The sequence below is a fragment of the Coenobita brevimanus genome, chromosome 17 (assembly GCF_032717465.1).
Source record: "Coenobita brevimanus isolate Jiangsu-jjx chromosome 17, ASM3271746v2, whole genome shotgun sequence".
Lineage (NCBI taxonomy): Eukaryota > Metazoa > Arthropoda > Malacostraca > Decapoda > Coenobitidae > Coenobita > Coenobita brevimanus.
In genome coordinates, this window is record NC_136970.1 from 10475003 (window position 1) to 10495939 (window position 20937).

The window sequence follows — 20937 nt, forward strand, 5'->3', positions numbered from 1 at the left end:
GATCAATGGTTCTATAGATGTTTATAAGACCTAGGTTTCTGCCTGACCAGTTTAATACATTATGTTGCAGGATTTTCATTTCTGGATCTTTGTGATCTATTGTTATGGAGTAGAGTGGATTTGTTACGGTTTTCTAGGCTGTGCAGTAGGAATTTCTCTTCCTCGTTATCGGCCATTCTGATGGAGTCTTGGATGTTGTTGTATTTTTCAGAGATGGCTCTGATCTCATCTAGTGCTGCATCTTGTTGAAGTGTTTTATGTTGCTTTTTAACCATGGCTTTGTTCTCTTTGCAAGCTCTAGTTATTTCTCTGATGTTGTATATTTTGTTGGGTTTCCATATAGATGGCAGTAGTATCACCTCTGTTTGTCTGTTTCTTTTTTCTTTTTCTAGGAAGTCAAGATCTTCATCCGATGAGTCGTTTTCCTGGATGTCTACAGCGGTAGCACCTTCGAAGATGTTGGTGTTTGAGGTAAGGAATTCTGTTGTGTGGAGTGATGGGGGTTCTGCTGGGTGTAGAGTGGATGTGGTGACTTTAGTGTGTTCTTTGTTTGCTGTAGAGATGGTTTCTGATTCTATGAGTGGTGCTTGTTGTTGAGGGGGAGGTGAAGGTGGGTTACTGCCAGGAGGGTTTGCAGAAGGGAGAGTAAGGTGGTTATTAGTTATTGTTGGTAGGAGTGCTTGCAAGATTTTATCTGAGGGAGGGTTAGAGGGCAAATGTATGATGGGGAGGTTGTTGAGTTTGCAGCTTTCTTCAAAGGTTGAATTAAAGCTGCCTGGATTGGCAAGTTCATTCAGATGAGCATTGATAATGAGCACCATGTATTCAGAAATTTTGGTGTTCTGATGTAGAAGAGTAGAGAAACTGCAATTTTGGTTCGGGGGGGGGCTGTTAGGATTAGGTAGTTGCGTAGCTTGAGCATAGGTGACGCCCAGGCGGGTTGTAGAGTTCTGGGGGGTGATCAATTTGTTTTTAACTATTTCCTTCCTCTTCTGACACTTCATGGCCAAAGTGCGGTGATGATCTCCACAATTTATGCATTTTTTGGTTAGAGAAGAGCAGTTTTTCCAAGTATGGTCTGTGGATGAGCATTCTGAGCATATTTTGAAGTCTTTAGGTTTGGGGCAGTTCTTGGTGCTGTGGGATTCCAAAGCATAACATTTAAAACAGGTGGAGATGTTAACGAACTTTTCTGCCTCAATTTGTTGTTTGCTAATGCACAGGTGAAATAGTTTGATGCCCTCCAGAGCCTTCTGAGCCATTTTTATGTCTAGAAATTGTATTTTCAGGAGGTTGGACTTGCCAAATTTGGAAACATTTATGACCTTTGCCCAGGTGTTGTTTCTCATGATTTCCGTGGCTATTTCGTCTTCAGAATGGCAGTAGATGATGTCATCGATTTTGGAGCAGATGATGCTTCTGTTGGCCTTGACTTCAGGGGGAAGAACTGTTGAAAAACCGTACTGCTCTAGAGGCGTCTTCAGTTTATCTGAAAGCAGTTCATCAGAATCAAAATCAGAGGATGTAGACACAATAATGGCTTCCTTGGAAGAGTGAAGAGCATTGATCTTTATGTTGAAGGGAGCAACTAACTCGAGGAGTTTAAGTTTGGTTGAGTTGTCCTGAGGGGACTGGTGCAAAATTTTTACTCTTCCCATGGTGAGAATGATCAAGGGAGGACTTAAAGGTGGTCAATCATACCAATTACTTGGCTTCTGGTCTCCTCTCTGTGCAGGGAGCTGCCACTTGCAGGGCCGAAAAAGACCTAAGGGAAAATAAGCCGAGTGACGGTGGTTTGTCGAAAAAGGCTTGAGGGAAAATGTCGGTGGTGGTATTTAGTTTAGAAAAACTATGTCGGGGTTGCCACAGAACCAATTTGCCATGCAAATTGATTTCTCAGACTGGCCCGACAAGTTAAAAGAAACTAAATGTGCGGGAAAAAAAAAACAAAAAAAAAAAAAAAAAAAAAAACGGTGGGAAGAGGGGTGGAGGATTTAAAGGTGGTCCATCCAACCTATAACTTCTTACTTCATCTCGTTCCCTCTTGAAGGGAGTGATCACGTGCGAGGCTGAAGGAGCCTAAAAGGTAAGTATGAAGATTTAGGCACGCAATCTGAAGTGGAATTTAGTTTAGAAAAACTAGGTTAGGGCTGCCACAGAACTAATTTGCTATGCAAATTAATTCCTACAGCAGACCTAACAAGTTAAACTAAACTAAATATCGGTCGGAAAAAAAAAAACAAAAAAAAGGGAGGGAAAAACTGGGCCAACACAAACCCTACAGTAACGGGGATGGGTTTCCCCGCCCTCTAAAGGGCGCCGAGGGAAGCCCCGTCACTGCCCCGTGAGGGACATGCCTACTCCTAGCCCTATCAGAAATGCCGCCCTCACCGCCTCCTTTAACCAGGCCCTAAAGGCCCCCCTTCATGGAAGTGCCCTGCGGCACCCCTTCAGGGTTCGGCGTCGTACTACGGTGAGGGACACTACACGGCAGGCCGAGAAACAAAAAACAATTACAAAAACAAAACAAAAACAAAGACAAAGGAGAGAGGCTCTCCAAAAGCTAGACGAAAAGTTGTGCAGTCGGAAATAAAGTAGTCCGGCAGTGGCGAGAAACTCTAGGGAGAGTGAAACCTGGTTTCACTAACACCCAGATACAGTTAAAGAGCTGTTGCTGGGAGAGCTGGGGGAAGAGGTGTTGTCGCCAGTTTGTATCTGTAATTATTTATCTGGCATTCACTGAGTATTATCTGGTATCTCATTTTATCAGGGCTGACTTAGATAAATTTACTCTTGCTAACTTCGTGTTAATAGAGGCTATTGCAGTTAACCATATATTTAACCTGTTTATTTGCCATTACATTATCCTTATGAGTTCTGAATGTTTTGTTGTTAGTTTGAGCATTAAACTTTAACTTGTAATTTTACCTAACTCTTTTGTTTTGAACCTGGAACTTTACGGGACAGTAGTGACTCTTCGTATTCTCACTTAAAGTGTACATTATCTTTCTCTGTTCCGTAACAATACTAAAACAATTTCTTCTACATTTTGGTCAGAATTGGTCATTTTGGGCTCAATAACGGTACTGAAACAAAGATAATGGTATCTGCAAACATTTTGCGATGGAATGGCTATTAGTCAGTCCCGCAAATTTTTGCGGGCAAACACTGTTGCCATTATTAGGCTGCAAGAGAGTGAGGTGTTGTCTAGATCATGAGTTTAATATAATTCAGATTCACAATTACTCACACTCCTTTACTATTATTTGTTGCCTGGTGGGCATAGAAAGCCAATGCAGCATTTAGTTAATTTGCTCGTCCGTCCGTGAAACTCAAGCATACAAGTGCACTGACCCAAAACAATAGTGTTTTCACGCTTAATAAAACGGGTCCAACTATTTAAAAAAAAAAAAAAAAAATATGTCAACTGATTTTGAGAGAAAATGGATGAATGTGTGGTGGGCTGGGTGTGTGGGATGAATGGAGAATTAATGATTAATAAGTGCACAAAAATGATGTTGATGGGAGAATGGGAAGAGGATGGGGGTCATCATAAAGAGAGAGAGAGAGAGAGAGAGAGAGAGAGTAAACCACTGGACACTCTCCATTCAGAAATGGTGAAAAAGCAAATCTGTATTCTTTTAGCTTTTTTTTTTTTTTTTTTTTAAATCTCTCGCCTACCTGTTTGTATAAGCCACTCTGTCCGTCCATGAAGAGAAGAAAAACCGTTCAGGGTAGTATTCCAACACTTTTGTGTGTGTGTGAGTGTGAGTGTGTGTGTGTGTGTGTGTGTGTGTGTGTGTGTGTGTGTGTGTGGGGTAGGAAGTGGTAGGAATGCGTAGCGGGGAAGTTGGTGTGGTAGAAATATTAAGAGATGTATTTTTTTTTTTTCTGGTGGAAGAAGGGGAGAGACTAAGTGAGAGAGTGTGAGAGTGAGAAGGTTGGGAGACAGAAGAGTTAGATCAAGAAGGAAGATTATATGAGAGGGAGACACACATACAGGAGTGTGTGATACGAAGATGGTTGGTAGAACAGATACAGTAGAACTGTAGCCAAAGCACTCGCCCACGAATGCGTACCACCCGTCATCACTAAAAAAAAAAAAAGGAGGGTGTTGGTATAAGAAACGAAAATGGGGTGCGACTTGGAAGCTTTTGTTTGGCAAATGACCTTATAATTGGTGGAACTATCTTTGAGCATAGAAAAATACATAAGACTACTTGGATTTCACCATGTGGTTAATATTGTAACCAGATTGACCACATTGAAATTAGCAGAAGGCATAGGAGTTATTGGCAAGATGTTTGCGTAAGGATGGGGGCAGATATAGGTGGTGATCATCAACTTGCTGTGTCAAAGATTAAAATAAAACTTAAGAGAAACGTTAATGGTAATTGTACAGGAGGTAATAATTATGCTTTGGATGAGCTGAGAAATGATGAGAGCACGAGGGAAAAGTTTCGGTGGGAATGTAGAAACAGGTTTCTAGTCCTGCAGACTTTGATGGAATCTGAAGGCAATGATATTAATCAAATGTGGAGAGAGGTAAAAGAGGTTTTGCATGGGAGTGCTAAGGTTACCATTAAGAAAAAGGGAAAAGCGAGAAGGAAAAAGTGGTGGAGAAGGGAAGGAAAGTGTATGCTGCCTTCATGGACTTGGAGAAAGCTTATGACAGAATAGATAGGCAAGGTATGTGGAAGGTATTGAGAATATATGGAGTGGAGGGGAAATTGTTGAGTGCTGTGAAGAGTATGTATGAGGGAGCTAGGGCTACGGTGCGAGTGGATGGTGAGCTGAGTGAGTTCTTTGATCTCAATGTGGGACTGAAACAGGGGTGTGTGATGTCTCCATGGCTGTTTAATATATATATGGATGGGGTTGTAAAGGAGGTGCAAGATAGGGCAGTGGATGTGGGGGTGGCCCTAATGAATGAGGGTGAGATTTGGAAGCTTCCGGTGTTGCTGTTTGCTGATGATACAGTATTGTTGAGTGAAGATGAATGGGAGTTGCAAGGTTTGGTGAATGAATTTGGGACAGTGTGTAGGAGGAGGAAGCTGAAAGTTAATGTAAACAAAAGTAAAGTTATGGTGTTTGAGAAGAATGAAGTCACAGAGTGTGCAGTGAGATTGGATGGTGAGGATATGGAGAATGTGAGTGCATTCAAGTACTTGGGTAGTGTGATGAGTAAGGATGGAACTTTGGGGGATGAAGTACGTGAAAGGGTACAGCAGGGAAGAAAGGTTGTTGGTACACTGAAAGTAATGATGAGAAATAGGGAGGTGAGTATGGAAGTTAAGAAGTCACTGCATGATGATATTGTGATCCCTACCCTGACGTATGGAAGCGAGGCGTGGACCTTGCAAGAGGGGAACAAGTCAAGAGTGAGTGCAGTGGAAATGAGTTACTTGAGAGCAGCATGTGGAGTGACGTGGAGGGACAGGTTGACGAATGAAGAAGTGAAGGAACGTTGTGAGGTAGATGTGGATGTGGTTGAAAAGATTAGGAGAAATACACTGAGGTGGTTTGGACATGTGGAGAGAATGGAGAATGAAAGACTGACTAAGAGGGTGTATGTAGGTGAGGTGGAGGGAGGGAGAGGGAGAGGTAGACCGAGGATGAGGTGGAGGGATGGAGTTGAGAGGTATATGAGGGAGGGGGGGGTGAGTTGGGGGGAGGGGAGTCAAATGGTGGGTGACAGAGTGACTTGGAGGCGTTTTGTCTGTGGCCACCCTTTGCGGGATTAGGGCGTCGGGCTATAGATAGATAGATTAGACAGGCTTGGCGAGCTGTTGGAATGTTGAAATCTGTTTGGAATAATAATATGCTTTCGGTACACACTAAAGTGAAAATTTACAAGTCCATGGTTAGACCAATTTTAATTTACGGGCATGAGTCATGGTACAGTACAATTGCAACAGATCAGAAAGTATTAGGATTTGAGAATAAAATACTGAGAAGGATTCTTGGGGTAAAGTGGCAAGACAGAGTTACAAATGAAAGAGTAAGAGATATTACGAGAGTGGAACCAGTGAATGAATATGTGAGACTGTCTCGCTGGAAATGGCTGGGGCACATATACAGAAAAGAAGGTTGTTTAATACAGGATGTGCCAGAGTAGACTGCTATAGGAAGAAGAGGTAGAGGTAGGCCGTGGGAAACCTGGTTGAGGACAATGAAAAGGGAAGCAGGAGAGGAGTGTTGGTGGGACCTGAAGGAGATGGCAAGAGACAAATATTGGTGGAGAGAGTTCATTAAGGCCCTATGCATCCCGTGGGGTCCACAGGAAATGATATATATATATATATATATATATATATATATATATTATGCGAGGAAGAAGGAACCAAAGGCCATAAGCCCGCAATAACAGTTCCCTCCTAGAGAAAAACAAAATACAATAAAGAGCCAAATTCAAGATCCGATCATTTCGAGATGCCTGGACACATTGCCTTTGAAAGACTGGAGATCATAGGCAGCAGGAAATACGGACAGAGGGAGACCGTTCCAGAGTTGACCTGTTGCATAAATTAAGGAATTCGAGTAACGGTTAACTGTTGCATTAGAGAGTTGGACAGAAAAGGGATGAGAGTTTGCTGCTAGACGGGTGCTATGCGCCCGTTGTAGCAGTGGAGGAATGCATGCAGACAGTTCTGAGGAGCAGTGACCATTAAAGTAGCGATAGAAAATAGATAAAGATGTAACAGTGCAGCGAAGAGACAGAGGTTGAAGGGAGTCAGTAAGAGGAGGAGAGATAATGAGACGAAAAGCCTTTGACTCCACCCAATTGAGAAGAGCTGTATGTGGGGAGCCTCCCCACACATGAGAGTTGTACTCCACACAGGGGCGGATAAAACCCCTGTATAGAGTCAACAATTGTGCAGGGGTAAAGAAAGAAGGGAGTTGGCTTAGCACACCTAATCTCTTGGAAGCAGATTTTACAAGAGGTGTAATACAGTATATATATATATATATATATATATATATATATATATATATATATATATATATCTATATATATATATCTATATATATATATATCTATATATATATATATCTATATATATATATATCTATATATATATATATCTATATCTATATCTATATATATATATATATATATATATATATATATATATATATATATATATATATATATATATATATAAATATATACACAAGGTGTAACGCGATGTATGACAAAAACTTACACCAGTGATCGCTCATGCAATTTTGAGTATATTTTGTTCTATAACATATACTCTCTGTGACCCCAGTTCAGTACCCAGCATTCGGCTGTTTAGGTGTAAAAGTTTAGTGGCTGCATAGGTGCCATTGTGTGAGAGCTTCGCAGGGCAATGGGAGACGAGTATTATTAGCTTATACTGTACTGTAATATACATAAAAATCCTATATCCTATCAGTACAAACGAGTTTTAAGAAGAAACTTGACGAAGTCTATTGATTCTTTTACATCGTAATGCATTCTTGCAATTCTTTTGCACAAATGGACTGTAAATTAAGGATTAAATTCAAATTTTATGGCTTGCGGGAGAATAGGGAGGGAGGAGAGGGGCTTGTGTGTTGTGCCAGTTGTGTAATGTTTAGTTTGTAAGATATTGCTACGAGCATTATCATAACACCTACAGCTCATTCAATGAAAAAACATTACTGTAATGAGTGACTAGCATTCCTTTAAGTCAGGAGTAATATTATTATTCATTTAAATTTTTCTGCTGCAAGTAAACGTGGCACATTGCTTTCATCTGATGACGTGAGAACAGTGACACAGGATTGCCAATGTAACGACTATGCAGCTAGACCTACTTTTTGCTTCTACCTAGCGGCACTATTTAACATCTGGCAACATGATATCTAGCTACATTCTGAATATTTTTGCCATTTTTAGGTGATATTCTAGAGATTAAATCGTATTTTCTAGCGATGTTTTGCAGTGTTTACTATCTTGCGACATTCTAGCAAGTTTTCAGGACTAAACTAACGAGATCGATTATAAGGACTTGACAACCCTGCGTCCACTGTCATCTGAACAGGAAAATTGGCAGGCGCTGAGGCGAGGCACATACTTGAGATACTGTTCTCCGCGTTCAGGTGTTCACTGGGTTCAGCTTGTTCATGAAACAGCATGCCACGTACGTACAGCAATGAAGAATATGCAGATATCATCTATTTTTAAGGATTCTGCAATGGTAATGCCAGTGCTGCAGAGAGGAATACAGGTGGAGATACCCAATCGCGCCACATTTGCTTGCAGCGGAAAAATTGTTATAAATAATATTCTTCCTGACATAAACTGAGGCTAATCTCCCTTTACAATAACGTTTTTCCATTGAATGAGCTGTGGGTGTTATGATAATGCTCGTAGCAATATCCTACAAACTAAACATTACGTAACTGGCACAACACATCAGCCCCTCTCCTCCCTCCATATTCTCTCGCAAGCCATAAAATTTGAATTTAATCATTAATTTACATTCGATTTGTGCAAAAGAACTGCAGGAATGCATGACGATATTAAAGAATCAATAGATTACGTAAAGTTTCTCCTTAAAACTCGTTTGTACTGATAGGATATAGGATTTTTATGTACATTACAGTATAAGCTAATAATACTCGTCTCCCGTCGCCCTGCAAAGCTCTCACACAGCGGCACCTATTCAGCCACTAAACTTTTACACGCAAACAGCCGAATGCTGGGTACTGAGCTGGGGTCACAGAGAGCATATGTTATAAAACAAAATATACTCAAAATTGCATGAGATCATTGGTGCAAGTTTTTGTCATACGTCGTGTTACATCCTGTATATATATATATATATATATATATATATATATATATGGAGCCTCTGTGGTACAGTGGTAGAGTGTGCATTTCGTACACGGGTGAACCAGGGTTCGCGCCCTGCCAGGGTAATAAACTTTGGGAGTGTTCACCCGGCCACGTACTGCATTGGAGGACAAAAGGGGTGTTGCGGTTGAACCAGTGTCGCTTACTATAAAGTGTGCTTGCACCCAGTTCGCTTGCGTGGGCCGATTACACTTGGTTCACAGACTATATATACACACATCCAAAGCCACTCCAACACTACAATTACACTTACAAGCACTTCTCACCTTACATACAATCTCTACCAGACAGCCTAAGTCACTTGGTAGAGATACATTGGCTGTATTGTCCCGACTTCGGTCGGGATAGGCCGGTTCTGCAGTGGATACATACAGGGCTGATGATATATATATATATATATATATATATATATATATATATCATCAGCCGTGTATGTATATATCATCAGCCGTGTATGTATCCACTGCAGAACCGGCCTATCCCGACCAAAGTCGGGACGATACAGCCAATGTATATATATATATATATATATATATATATATATATAATCAGAAGCCCAGTGCGAGAAGGGGCGAAGAGACCAAAACAAAATATGTCAGAAAATAGCTTCAAAGTTTGAGAACTTCTATAAACCATAACTTGTTTTCTATATTACCTACAGAATTGATATTTGCACCAATTATGTATATCAAGCAATTGTCTTCTGTGTTAAATTTTTACACAGATATTTTAATGAATACCATAGATTTTCATGGGTAACTAATTTTTTTGGAAATAAAAAAATATTCATGTCAGTTTACAAGCTACAGTGTTGTTTTTTGTGCCTAATTAAGCTGAGAAACATGTAGAATATAAGAAAATTGTGATAGTTTTGATAGTTATGGTCTTTCATAGAAGTTTGCAAACCTGGATGCCATTTTCTGACATTAGGCTTATGTCAGTTACCAGTACCGGTAGCTACTCACCAAAATGAAGAAAGTGAAACTGTAGAAAGAAACTGTAGGTTTCCACACTGTAGATGTAATCCAATGGAGTAGTCCACAGAAGTCCATAAAAGTCCACTGAAGCAGCTGTGGTGTGGATATTCGTCCTGTCTCGCACCAGAATCACCTCCGAAATTGACAGCGTCAGAGCCACCCCAAAATTGATCTTGTTACTCTCTACGCAAGGACCAAAATCCTATGACAGAGTTTGGCGAATCTCCTTTTACATTCAAAAGTTGATACTCTGGGGTACCTGTTGCTGCATAAATCTCGGTTTCGGCCCAGATGGTCTATTCGCCCCTTCTCGCACTCAGTGTAGTGCTGCTCTCGGGTGTCTGCCCTTTCCTCTCCTCCATCCTACTTTCCTTCCATTCTCTTCTTTCTCTCCTTCATTCTTTCCTCGACCTTCTGCCTACAGATGACTTTACACTCCCTCTTCTGTCTTTCTTTCCTTCATTCTTTTCTCTTCCGCCTGTGGGTGACTCTACACTGAGTGACAAGCCAAATGGTTTCCTGTACACCAGGAAGCCATGTACTCTGCTGGGTGGTAACCATATAACCAAATTTTGGTGCCTGGTGCTTTAGTGGGTTATGACAGAGCACCAATCGGATTGAGCCAGTGAAGGTTTATATCCAAGGGATGGTTGGGGTTTACTGCTCACATAATGCCACTCAGGGATAAGTGAGGCTGGTCACTCTTACCTTTAACCCCTTAACCGCGGGGCGTCACTTTCGTGACGCTCGGCTACAATGGATCATACCGTGGGGCGTCACTTTTGTGATTCTGTGTTATTTTGAATTATCCCGGGCTCTCAAGTGGTGGCTTGTATCATCTATCAGTACTGCCAATGTCCAACACTAGTCAGCACTCCAAATCTCATCTGTACTCCCATCCATTGTTGACATTTTAGCTATTTTACCACCTTCGTGACTCCCCTCCCTACCTGCCCTCCATTACCTTCTCCTCTCACCTCCCACGCCGCGCTGCGCTACGGAAATTTTCCCCATTCTCTTTCCACAGATTTCATCCATTGAAATAAGCCCTATGCCCTATATTTTTACCCAATAATATATACCAAAAAAAAAACAGGTAAGTGATAGTGTTATACTCCAGAAATTGGCTAATTATCACCTGACAACACCTCACGTGCATTCATTCGCTACATTACCACGGTAATTTCCCCTTTGATTTATGCCTTGTAATCGATGTCTGTAATAAAAATATATATCAGAAAGGAAGGGAGAATCCTAATTGACATTTACATTCACCTGGAACAACCTATTTCTTTATTTATTGCCGAGATTTTCTACCTATAAAAAATTAGCATGTAAGTTAACAGCAGTAAGCCTAAAGTGTCATTGTCAACCCTTCCCTTCTCAGATAATTTACCCCCTTAGTGACTCCCCTCCCTACCTGCCCTCCATTACCCTCTCCTCTCACCTCCCACGCCGCACTGCGCTATGGAAATTTCCCCCTTCTTTTTCCACAGATTTCATCCATTGAAATAAGCCCTATGCCCTATATTTTTACCCAATAATATATACCAAAAAAAAAACAGGTAAGTGATAGTGTTATACTCCAGAAATTGGCTAATTATCACCTGACATAACCTCACGTGCATTCATTCGCTACATTACCACGGTAATTTCCCTTTTGATTTATGCCTTGTAATCGATGTCTGTAATAAAAATATATATCAGAAAGGAAGGGAGATTCCTAATTGACATTTACATTCACCTGGAACTACCTATTTCTTTATTTTTTGCCGAGATTTTCTACCTATAAAAAATTAGCCTGTAAGTTAGCAGCAGTCAGCCTAAAGTGTCATTGTCAACCCTTCCCTTCTCAGATAAGCCGCAGCATTTAGTTCCTTGTCCTCCACTGCAGAGACAACATGTCGCACTCGCGCCCCGCCATTCCTGCCGCTTCTGCGCCCATTGCAAAGGGCCCCGTGACCTCTACGCCAAAGAAAAGTGTTGAGGCAAGCAGGAAAGGCCTCAGTGACTCTGCAGTGGCACGAGAACTTGCTGAATTGTCCATGATAATAATGGACAGTGATTTTGACGATTCCGGTGAATCGTGTGATGAGCCGGGTGAAGTTATTGCGCCAGAAACAGCGACAACAAGTGCTCCTACCAGTGAATTAGTGTCTAGCTCCAAGGGAAAGGAGCCTTTAGTGCAGGAAGGACAAGAATTTGGGAAGGGAGTGAAAGGGCGGCGTGTTAGCCACAGAACAATGCCCCCACGTGACCCAGCCCGCCATGAGTCACGAGTGCATTCACCTCCCCATTCCCCAAGCCCCGCTTTACTCATCTCGTCATCATCGTCGGCTGAGTTATCTCTGGAGTCTTCGTCGTCGGAGTCACCACCAGCATCAACAGTGAAGGCCGGCCGTAGAGGTAGAGGTAGATCTAAGAGAGTGAAAAGTAGTGTAGCTAGTAGGGTAAGGGCTGCTAGTGCTGTACGGCAACCTAGGGTCAGTGAGAGTGACCTTAACAGAGATAAGCCTCCCTCTCAGCCAACCTCCACCACCACCACCACCACCAGCCCTCCACCGCCACGCCAGGGAATCCTGGACGCCTTCGCGTGGACGGAACGGTCAGATTTTGTCCCCGAAAACCTGGTTTTCGATGAAAGCTCGTCAGGAGTTTAGCCTGCCTTCACTATGGACGAAAATGCTGAGTGTGTCGACTACCTTTTGGCCTTCCTAGATGACGAAGTCATGCAGCACATGTGATGAGACCAACAGGTTCGAATCACAACGTGCTGCTAGTGGTACAGGTGCAGCCAAGATGCAACAGTGGACCATGCTGGGAGTGCAGGAGCTGTATGTGTTCTTTGCCCTCATGCTTCCTATGCCACACTCCAAGAAGCATGAGTTGGAAGAATACTGGTCCATGGGCCCCTTACTACCCTCACCGACCTTCAACAAGTACATGGCCAGAGATCGCTTCCGGAACATCATGGGAAACCTGCACTTTGCCGATAATGATGTACCTTCCCAAACCGACCCACTCTGGAAGATCCGGGAGATTCTGAACAGAATGAAGGATAAGTTCATGTCATTCTTCCACCCATTTCAGAAGGTTGTCATTGATGAATCCTTGGTTTTGTTCAGAGGACGTCTTCGGTTTGTTCAGTACATTCCAAGCAAACGCCATCGCTTTGGAATTAAGTTCTTTGTACTGTGCGACTGTAAGACGGGGTACATCCTTGACTTCGTCATATATTCAGCCAGCACTGTCGATCTCGATAAAACTCACCCCCTTGGCTTCTCAGGCTGTGTAGTGAAAGTGCTCCTAGAAAAGTATTTTGGTGGGAATCATGTGCTGTATACAGACAACTACTATACAGCACCGAAACTTGCCAAATACTTTTCTGAGCACGGCATTGGCTCCTGCGGCACTGTGAAAAGTAATCGCGCCAACTTCCCCAAATTCCCAGAGGCGGGAAACTTGCAGCGAGGAGACGTGCACCTACGCAAGTCTGAGAAGATGCTGGCAATACGGTGGCATGACAAGAGAGTCGTGCACATGCTCACCACCGTACATAAGGGGGAGATGAGAGACAGTGGGAAGGTCGACCGTAGGACAGGCGAACCTGTGATGAAACCTGATGCTGTGTTGGACTATAATATCAACATGCGGCTGGTGGACAAGTCCGACATGATGATTGGTGAGATCGACTGCCTCAGGAAGAATACTAGGTGGTACAGGAAAGTTTTTCTGCATCTCATAGATATGACGATGCTGAACGCCTTCATCCTGTACAAGATGAAGGTAAAGCCACCCAAGTCCTTCTCCCTGAGGTTGTTCGCCAGGACTTGTGTCCAGCAGCTGCTGGAAAAATATGGTAGGGTGCAAGCAGCAACTCCAAGGCGCCATCCAGTTACACTTCCCGACCGACTTGAGCAGAGGGCGTATATGGATCGGCACAGACTTGAGCTAATGCCTGCCACAGGGAAAAGGAAGGCTGCGATTCGCAGGTGTCAGGTATGTGCGCATACCACACGCCGCACACCTGAGCATAAACGCACCTCTTGGCAGTGCGCTGAATGCCAGGTTCCCCTCTGTGTAACCTGCTTCTTCGATTATCACAGCCAGAAGCAGTTCTAACAGCGCAAGTGTGGAAGCAGAATTATTTGGAAATAATGTGTAAATAATGTGTAAATAATGTGTAAATAGCAGGTGAAAGCAATGGATGTTCAGTTCATATGACTGAACAGTGTATTATAGTTTTATCTTACTGAAAGTGACAGTGAATAACATATTGTAAGTAAAATAGAAGGGTAAATATTGAAAATAGAATAGAAAATGTAAATAGTAATGTAAGTAATTAGTAATATAAGAATATGAGTACAAATAATTTATGTTATAACAGTGAGAGTGAATCCATGGCTCTCTACGTATTTTACTGACTGAAAAATTGAATGACTTCAGTGACAATAAAATAATACGACTGAAGGAAACTTATGGAGAAAGACTCCAGATATATATAAGTGTGATATAGTAATAGAAATATAAAGTGTGAGGGGTTTTATGAATAATAAATGACAGAGTGCCTAGAGCGAACTAGTGCAAGTGCGGCGATCAGACGCGCTCGTAATTTCCATTGCTTTCACAGTTTTTTTTTTTTTTAGTATGGATCCCAAACTACTTGAAAATGGTAGAATAGTGTTTATAGTGTTTGTATCTGGCTGTGGTAATCATATAACGGGTTGTCAGGAAGTGTAAAGTGGAGACTTAGTTACCCTACTTCAGAGGTCTCCACAAGTCCTACAGAAACTGACGAAGGCTCAACAATCATTCCAGGAGAAAGCTGAAGGTATGTGCAATAAGCATATATAATTTTATTATTCTAGGACTAATAACTGATTTTTGGCAAAATATTTTTTGAGAGTCTGTCGGAGCCCAAATAACCCCGCGGAACACGCAAGTCATTGGTAAACAAGCCCGCGGTGTAGGGGTTAATGTCAGGACCAACTAGCCTAGCCCCGGGTTCCTACGCTCCTCATGGGGGGTATTTATATATATATATATCCAGAAGCCCAGTGCGAGAAGGGGCGAATAGACCAAAAACAAAATATGTCAGAAAATAGCTTCAAAGTTTGAGAACTTCTATAAACCATAACTTGTTTTCTTTATTACCTACAGAATTGATATTTGCACCAATTATGTATATCAAGCAATTGTCTTCTGTGTTAAATTTTTGCACAGATATTTTAATAAATACTATAGATTTTCATGGGTAACTAAATATTTTTGGAAATAAAAAAAATATTCATAAGTCAGTTTACAAGCTACAGTGTTGTTTTTTGTGCCTAATTAAACTGAGAAACATGTAGAATATAAGAAAATTGTGATAGTTTTGATAGTTATGGTCTTTCATAGAAGTTTGCAAACCTGGATGCCATTTTCTGACATTAGGCTTATGTCAGTTGCCAGTACCGGTAGCTACTCACCAAAATGAAGAAAGTGAAACTGTAGAAAGAAACTGTAGGTTTCCACACTGTAGATGTAATCCAATGGAGTAGTCCATAGAAGTCCATAAAAGTCCACTGAAGCAGCTGTGGTGTGGATATTCGTCCTGTCTCGCACCAGAATCACCTCCGAAATTGACAGCGTCAGAGCCACCCAAAAATTGATCATGTTACTCTCTACGCAAGGACCAAAATCCTATGACAGTGTTTCGTGAATCTCCTTTTACATTCAAAAGTTGATACTCTGAGGTACCTGTTGCTGCATAAATCTCGGTTTCGGCCCAGATGGTCTATTCGCCCCTTCTCGCACTCAGTGTAGTGCTGCTCTCGGGTGTCTGCCCTTTCCTCTCCTCCATCCTACTTTCCTTCCATTCTCTTCTTTCTCTCCTTCATTCTTTCCTCGACCTTCTGCCTACAGATGACTTTACACTCCCTCTTCTGTCTTTCTTTCCTTCATTCTTTCCTCTTCCACCTGTGGGTGACTCTACACTGAGTGACAAGCCAAATGGTTTCCTGTACACCAGGAAGCCATGTACTATGCTGGGTGGTAACCATATAACCAAATTTTGGTGCCTGGTGCTTTAGTGGGTTATGACAGAGCTCCAATCGGATTGAGCCAGTGAAGGTTTATATCCAAGGGATTGTTGTGGTTTACTGCTCACATAATGCCACTCAGGGATAAGTGAGGCTGGTCACTCTTACCTTTAATGTCAGGACCAACTAGCCTAGCCCCGGGTTCCTACGCTTCTCATGGGGTATATATATATATATATATATATATATATAGATATATATATAGATAGATAGATAGATATATATATATATATATATATATATAGAGAGAGAGAGAGAGAGAGAGAGAAAGTGAGAGAGAAATTGAGTGTGTGCGTGTGTGTGTGTGTGTGAGTTAGAAATCGATGACTAGGAAGATGAAGAACAAGGCAATAAAGTATATTATGAATGAGGATGTATCAAAACAGATAAGGTGGAAAGAAGTTACACACACACACACACACACACACACACACACACACAATTTTATATTTATAAATATTTATCTATTCTATCTGTCTATCTGTCTAGCTACTGTATATGTGTATATATTTAATTGTACAAAACACTAATCAAACAATCTTTACTTGCTGCTTTGACCGCTTGGTTTCATTGTATTAGGTCAGAGTTTTATTGGTTTTACAGTCAGGTTATGTCTGTTAGGTACATGGGATTAACTCGCTGCATGCCAGTGCCGTTTTAAAACGGTGTGAAGAAAATCTGCGGTCAGTGCCAGTGCCTTTTTAAAAGTGCTTAAAATTAAAAAATTTACTGTGACTGCATTTTTTAAGATTCGTGGGTAAAAATTACAAAACATGTATGGTAACTCTTCCCCTACCATGCCTCAGGTGGTCACTGCCATACACCCACTCGCTCCCCCCCTCACGCTAGCTCTGCCTCACTCTGCCTGTGTGCCTCACCCAGTGCTGTACAATACATAGTGAAGGTATGTCGTAAATATTTTCACATAAGTGTAAGGACTATACATGGTGAAATCAAGTCATAAATATTGTCTTTTAAGTGTAAGGACCGTACATAGTGAAGTCAAGTTGTAAATACCTTCTTGTAAGTGCCAGGACTGTACATAGTGAAGTCAAGTTGTACCTATCTTCAAGTAAGTGTAAGACAATGCATTCACAGTGAGAGACACGCAAATTGTGACAGATGTTGAAGTAATAAATAATCAGAAATGTGTACTGAACATTGCTATACCTACCCAGCATAAAAACCTGAGTCTACCTTACATAAAAAAAAAAAAATGGCTTTCTCTCACCTACTTGGTGAGCATGAGAGAGCAGGAATACCTGTATATGAGTATGCAGGACTCAATAAAACCCATTTCCGAGCTTCAGTGCTTATTTTGATGGTAAAATTCGTTGTTTACACATCAGAATCTATCATTTAACCCTGCAAAAAATGTTGAAAAATGGTCGGCATGGAGGCGACCCATAGGGCCAAAAATAGCTGGCATGCAGTGGGTTAACAACTATGAGATACAACGCTACTAAAATATGCATCTATACACACTGCCTATGACTTCTTGAGCACCCACCATTGACTTATGAGCAGCAACAGTACACCTCCATTGTCAAAAAGGGCCACTTGGTACACATTCACAGAAATAAATTGAACAAAAACTGCAATATCCAGAAAAAAATCAAGGTAGCTCCAATCTTTAGATAGATACCTTCAGTTTGACATTAGCCTACTTAGCCTACTGTAGGTATTATGTGCATCCCTCTTGCCACTACACCACCATAACCCCATTTAGAGCAAAACTTCCCACGTGAAGTGACTGACGAAGTGCCCAGGGCTGCACTGTTTGTGTGGGGATGGTGAGTGTTCTACTTAATAAAGTTCAAGACAGCTGGGGTAAATATGATGGGGCAGGTTCGTTGATGCATACGCCTCATTATGACACTATTGTGCCTGCAGTTTTCAAAAGGCACCAGGGTCAATCTTTTAATTTTTTCAGGGGACCCCTCACCCTCCCTCTCTCTCTCTGGTTGCAAAAAGTCAGTAAAGCATCAATATGTAATCACATCACTCACCCAATTTTCTTTCTTTTCCATCCAGCTGTTGGCATCTGTAGCAGCAAAGGCGAGGCAGCAGGCACCATAGAGCGCAAACTACCCCATCCAAGGCCTTCCAGCACCGCCCCCTCCCGGCAGGATCTGTATGAGGCTGCCGAGGACCTGTGGGCGAAAGCACTTGCCCTCAACACACTGGCTCCGGAGTTCCAGTATCAGAATAACACGGAGGTGGCGGCGCAGGTTGGCGGAGAGGCAACCTTCAGCTGCTATACCTATCACCTATCTGACGAAATGGTGAGAGGCAGTGAAACATGGATAGGTGATATAATGGTGTGTGTGTGTGTGTGTGTGTGTGTGTGTGTGTGTGTGTGTGAGAGAGAGAGAGAGAGAGAGAGAGAGAGAGACTTAAGCTTTGAACTCCGTAAGATCACTAATGTCACCCACTCAGTATCCCTCCCGTCTTTCTTGCTGTCAATTCCTGTAATGGACTCTCTCTCTCTCTCTCTCTCTCTCTCTCTCTCTCAACATAAGCCCCTGTGGAGTTGATGGTGGTCACTTTCGCAACCTTTACCAAAATGGACGGTATTTGTTTTCACCGAGGGGGCGTTGGCTTAGAACGTATTACTGAGGCTTTTATATTTGGCCAGGAAACTGTTATACAACGAGAGAGAGAGAGAGAGAGAGAGAGAGAGAGAGAGAGAGAGAGAGAGAGAGAGAGAGAGAGAGAGGATGTGGGTTTGTGGTTTTACAAAACTGAAAAAGATATGGTGAAAGGACTTTAAAGGAAAAGGAACACGAAAGCGCAGAAATATGAGAACCACTAATCATGAAAAAAGAAAAATGAAAATATATACATACACACACATAACAAAAATCAGCGTTGAGGACAAGAGTTATCTTTGGCAGGTAATACATTATATGGCAAAGAAATTTCTCAAAGGTTTTGTTGCATTTCAGGTATATAGTAATGGTAACATACCCGTACCAAAATTGTTCAGAATGTGTTAAAATTTGTGTATACGGGTTATGATCCATTGTGACAAGTAGAAAGGTTGATTGAGAGTGACACAGGTTAGAGCTTGTACTATTCATTTTGTCTAATGATAGAGAAAATAAAGAATTCAAGCTCTAACCTGCGTCTCTCTCCCACCCAACCTTTATACGTAATATGTTTTCAGGTGGCGTGGTTGAAGAGGGACAACGACCAGCTGCTGACGGTGGGACAGCAGGTGTATGTGCCGGAGGAGAGGTTTTAAGTCGTGCACAGGGACCATGCAGACGTACGTCATATTTTATAGACAGTAACAATACCTAATATCTGTACCTATCAATCAGTCAATCTGTCTGTATATCTTAGTTACTAAATACACCCAAATTAAAGATTGGTTGGATTTATTGTCTTTCGTATTCACCACGTTACTTCATTTTTACCATTGTTATTATTATCATTATTATTATTATTATTATTATTATTATTAGTAATAGTATTAGTATTAGTATTACTGTATTATAGCACCACTTCATTTACGACAGTGATAAATATAGCTAGGATGATTACCAGTTTACCTTTACATGTGTACGGTACATTAATTATGTGGTTTTAAGAAATATTTGGAGCTATTCTTTTTTCTTAATTATGCGGGACAGCTGTGATAATTTTAAGTTAGTTTTGAGTACCACACATTTTTTTTTTTTTTTTCAGCTTATTTCCTTGTTTTTCTTCTTGCAGTCTGATGATGCATATTCCAGTATTTTTGCAGGCTTTTCATGCTTTCTTTTTGTGTTTGTCATGTTCATATTTTTAAAAATTGGTGCCACATTTTTACGAGTTTTGCTTTTATTAATACCGATTCAGATGTCCAACGTTTTTGCCTGTGGTACACCAGACTGCGAGACATCATTTTCATTTTCATTCATGTTAGAAACATCTCTCTCTCTCTCTCTCTCTCTCTCTCTCTCTCTCTCTCTCTCAGGTATACGAACGGTCTTCCCTAAGCTGAAAAAAAGTAAAGGCAGCCAAAACAAAATCCTACTCTTTTTACTTGACCTATTTTAACTGTGCAGTAGCAAGGCATTACATAGACTTTTTATTCTAACAACCACCAGACGATATTATTCAGCCAAGGGAACCCTCTCCACCTCTGGCCTCCAAAGGGTTAATGTACAGTATGGGACAAGATTTGGCCTAATATTTCACCTCTCCTGCTTGTGACTCTCTTTTGCTGGTTAATATTCCTAAACTGAGAGAATCACAGTATGTTTTCTGTATATAAATGATTTTCACTGCATCAGGGAGGAAAGTGATGGACCTGCCCCAGTTGTGAAGCAGTCAGTGAAATAGTAAGCGACTGTGCGATATATCTTATGACAGAGATCAGTTATTTTTAGGCTGGTACAAGGAAGCCATGGAATGCTACTGGTTTGGCCATTATCACTCATGGCAATATATGCAGATGTATGTGAAGATGTGTGAATAACGAGATTAGTATTTGGTTATAACTCTCTCTCTCTCTTTCTCTCTGTCTATATTACTCTGATGTATTCTCCCCATTCTCTCTCTCTCTCTCTCTCTCTCTCTCTCTCTCTGCCTATATTACTCTAATGTATTCTCCCCATTCTCTCTCTCTCTCTCTCTTGCTCTCTGTCTATATTACTCTGATGTATTCTCCCCATTCTCTCTCTCTCTCTCTCTCTCTCTCTCTCTCTCTCTCTTTGCAGGCGTGGGAGCTGTGGGTGAAGGATGTGCAGGAGGTGGACGCAGGTCGATATGAGTGTCAACTTACTACCAATCCGCCTGTAACATATTTCTTCACACTCACAGTCACGCGTAAGTAGATCCGTAAGTAGATCCGATAATACATGCATAAGTACACCCGAAAGTAGGTTTGTAACCAGATGTGTAAGTATATCAGCAAGTAAATGGATAAGTAGATGCGTTAGCAGTCTGGTTTGTGTAATTAGTATCATAATCCGTAAGTAGATGCGTCAATTGTCTGGTTTGTGTGTTATTGGGTATATTCGTG

General features: G+C 41.5%; 1 pseudogene; it reads left to right on the forward strand.

Annotated features, from left to right (window-relative positions):
• The first annotated feature begins 1851 nt into the window (after window positions 1–1851).
• The window catches only part of LOC145391246 (lachesin-like), a 51723-nt pseudogene continuing 32637 nt past the window's right edge, over window positions 1852–20937 (forward strand).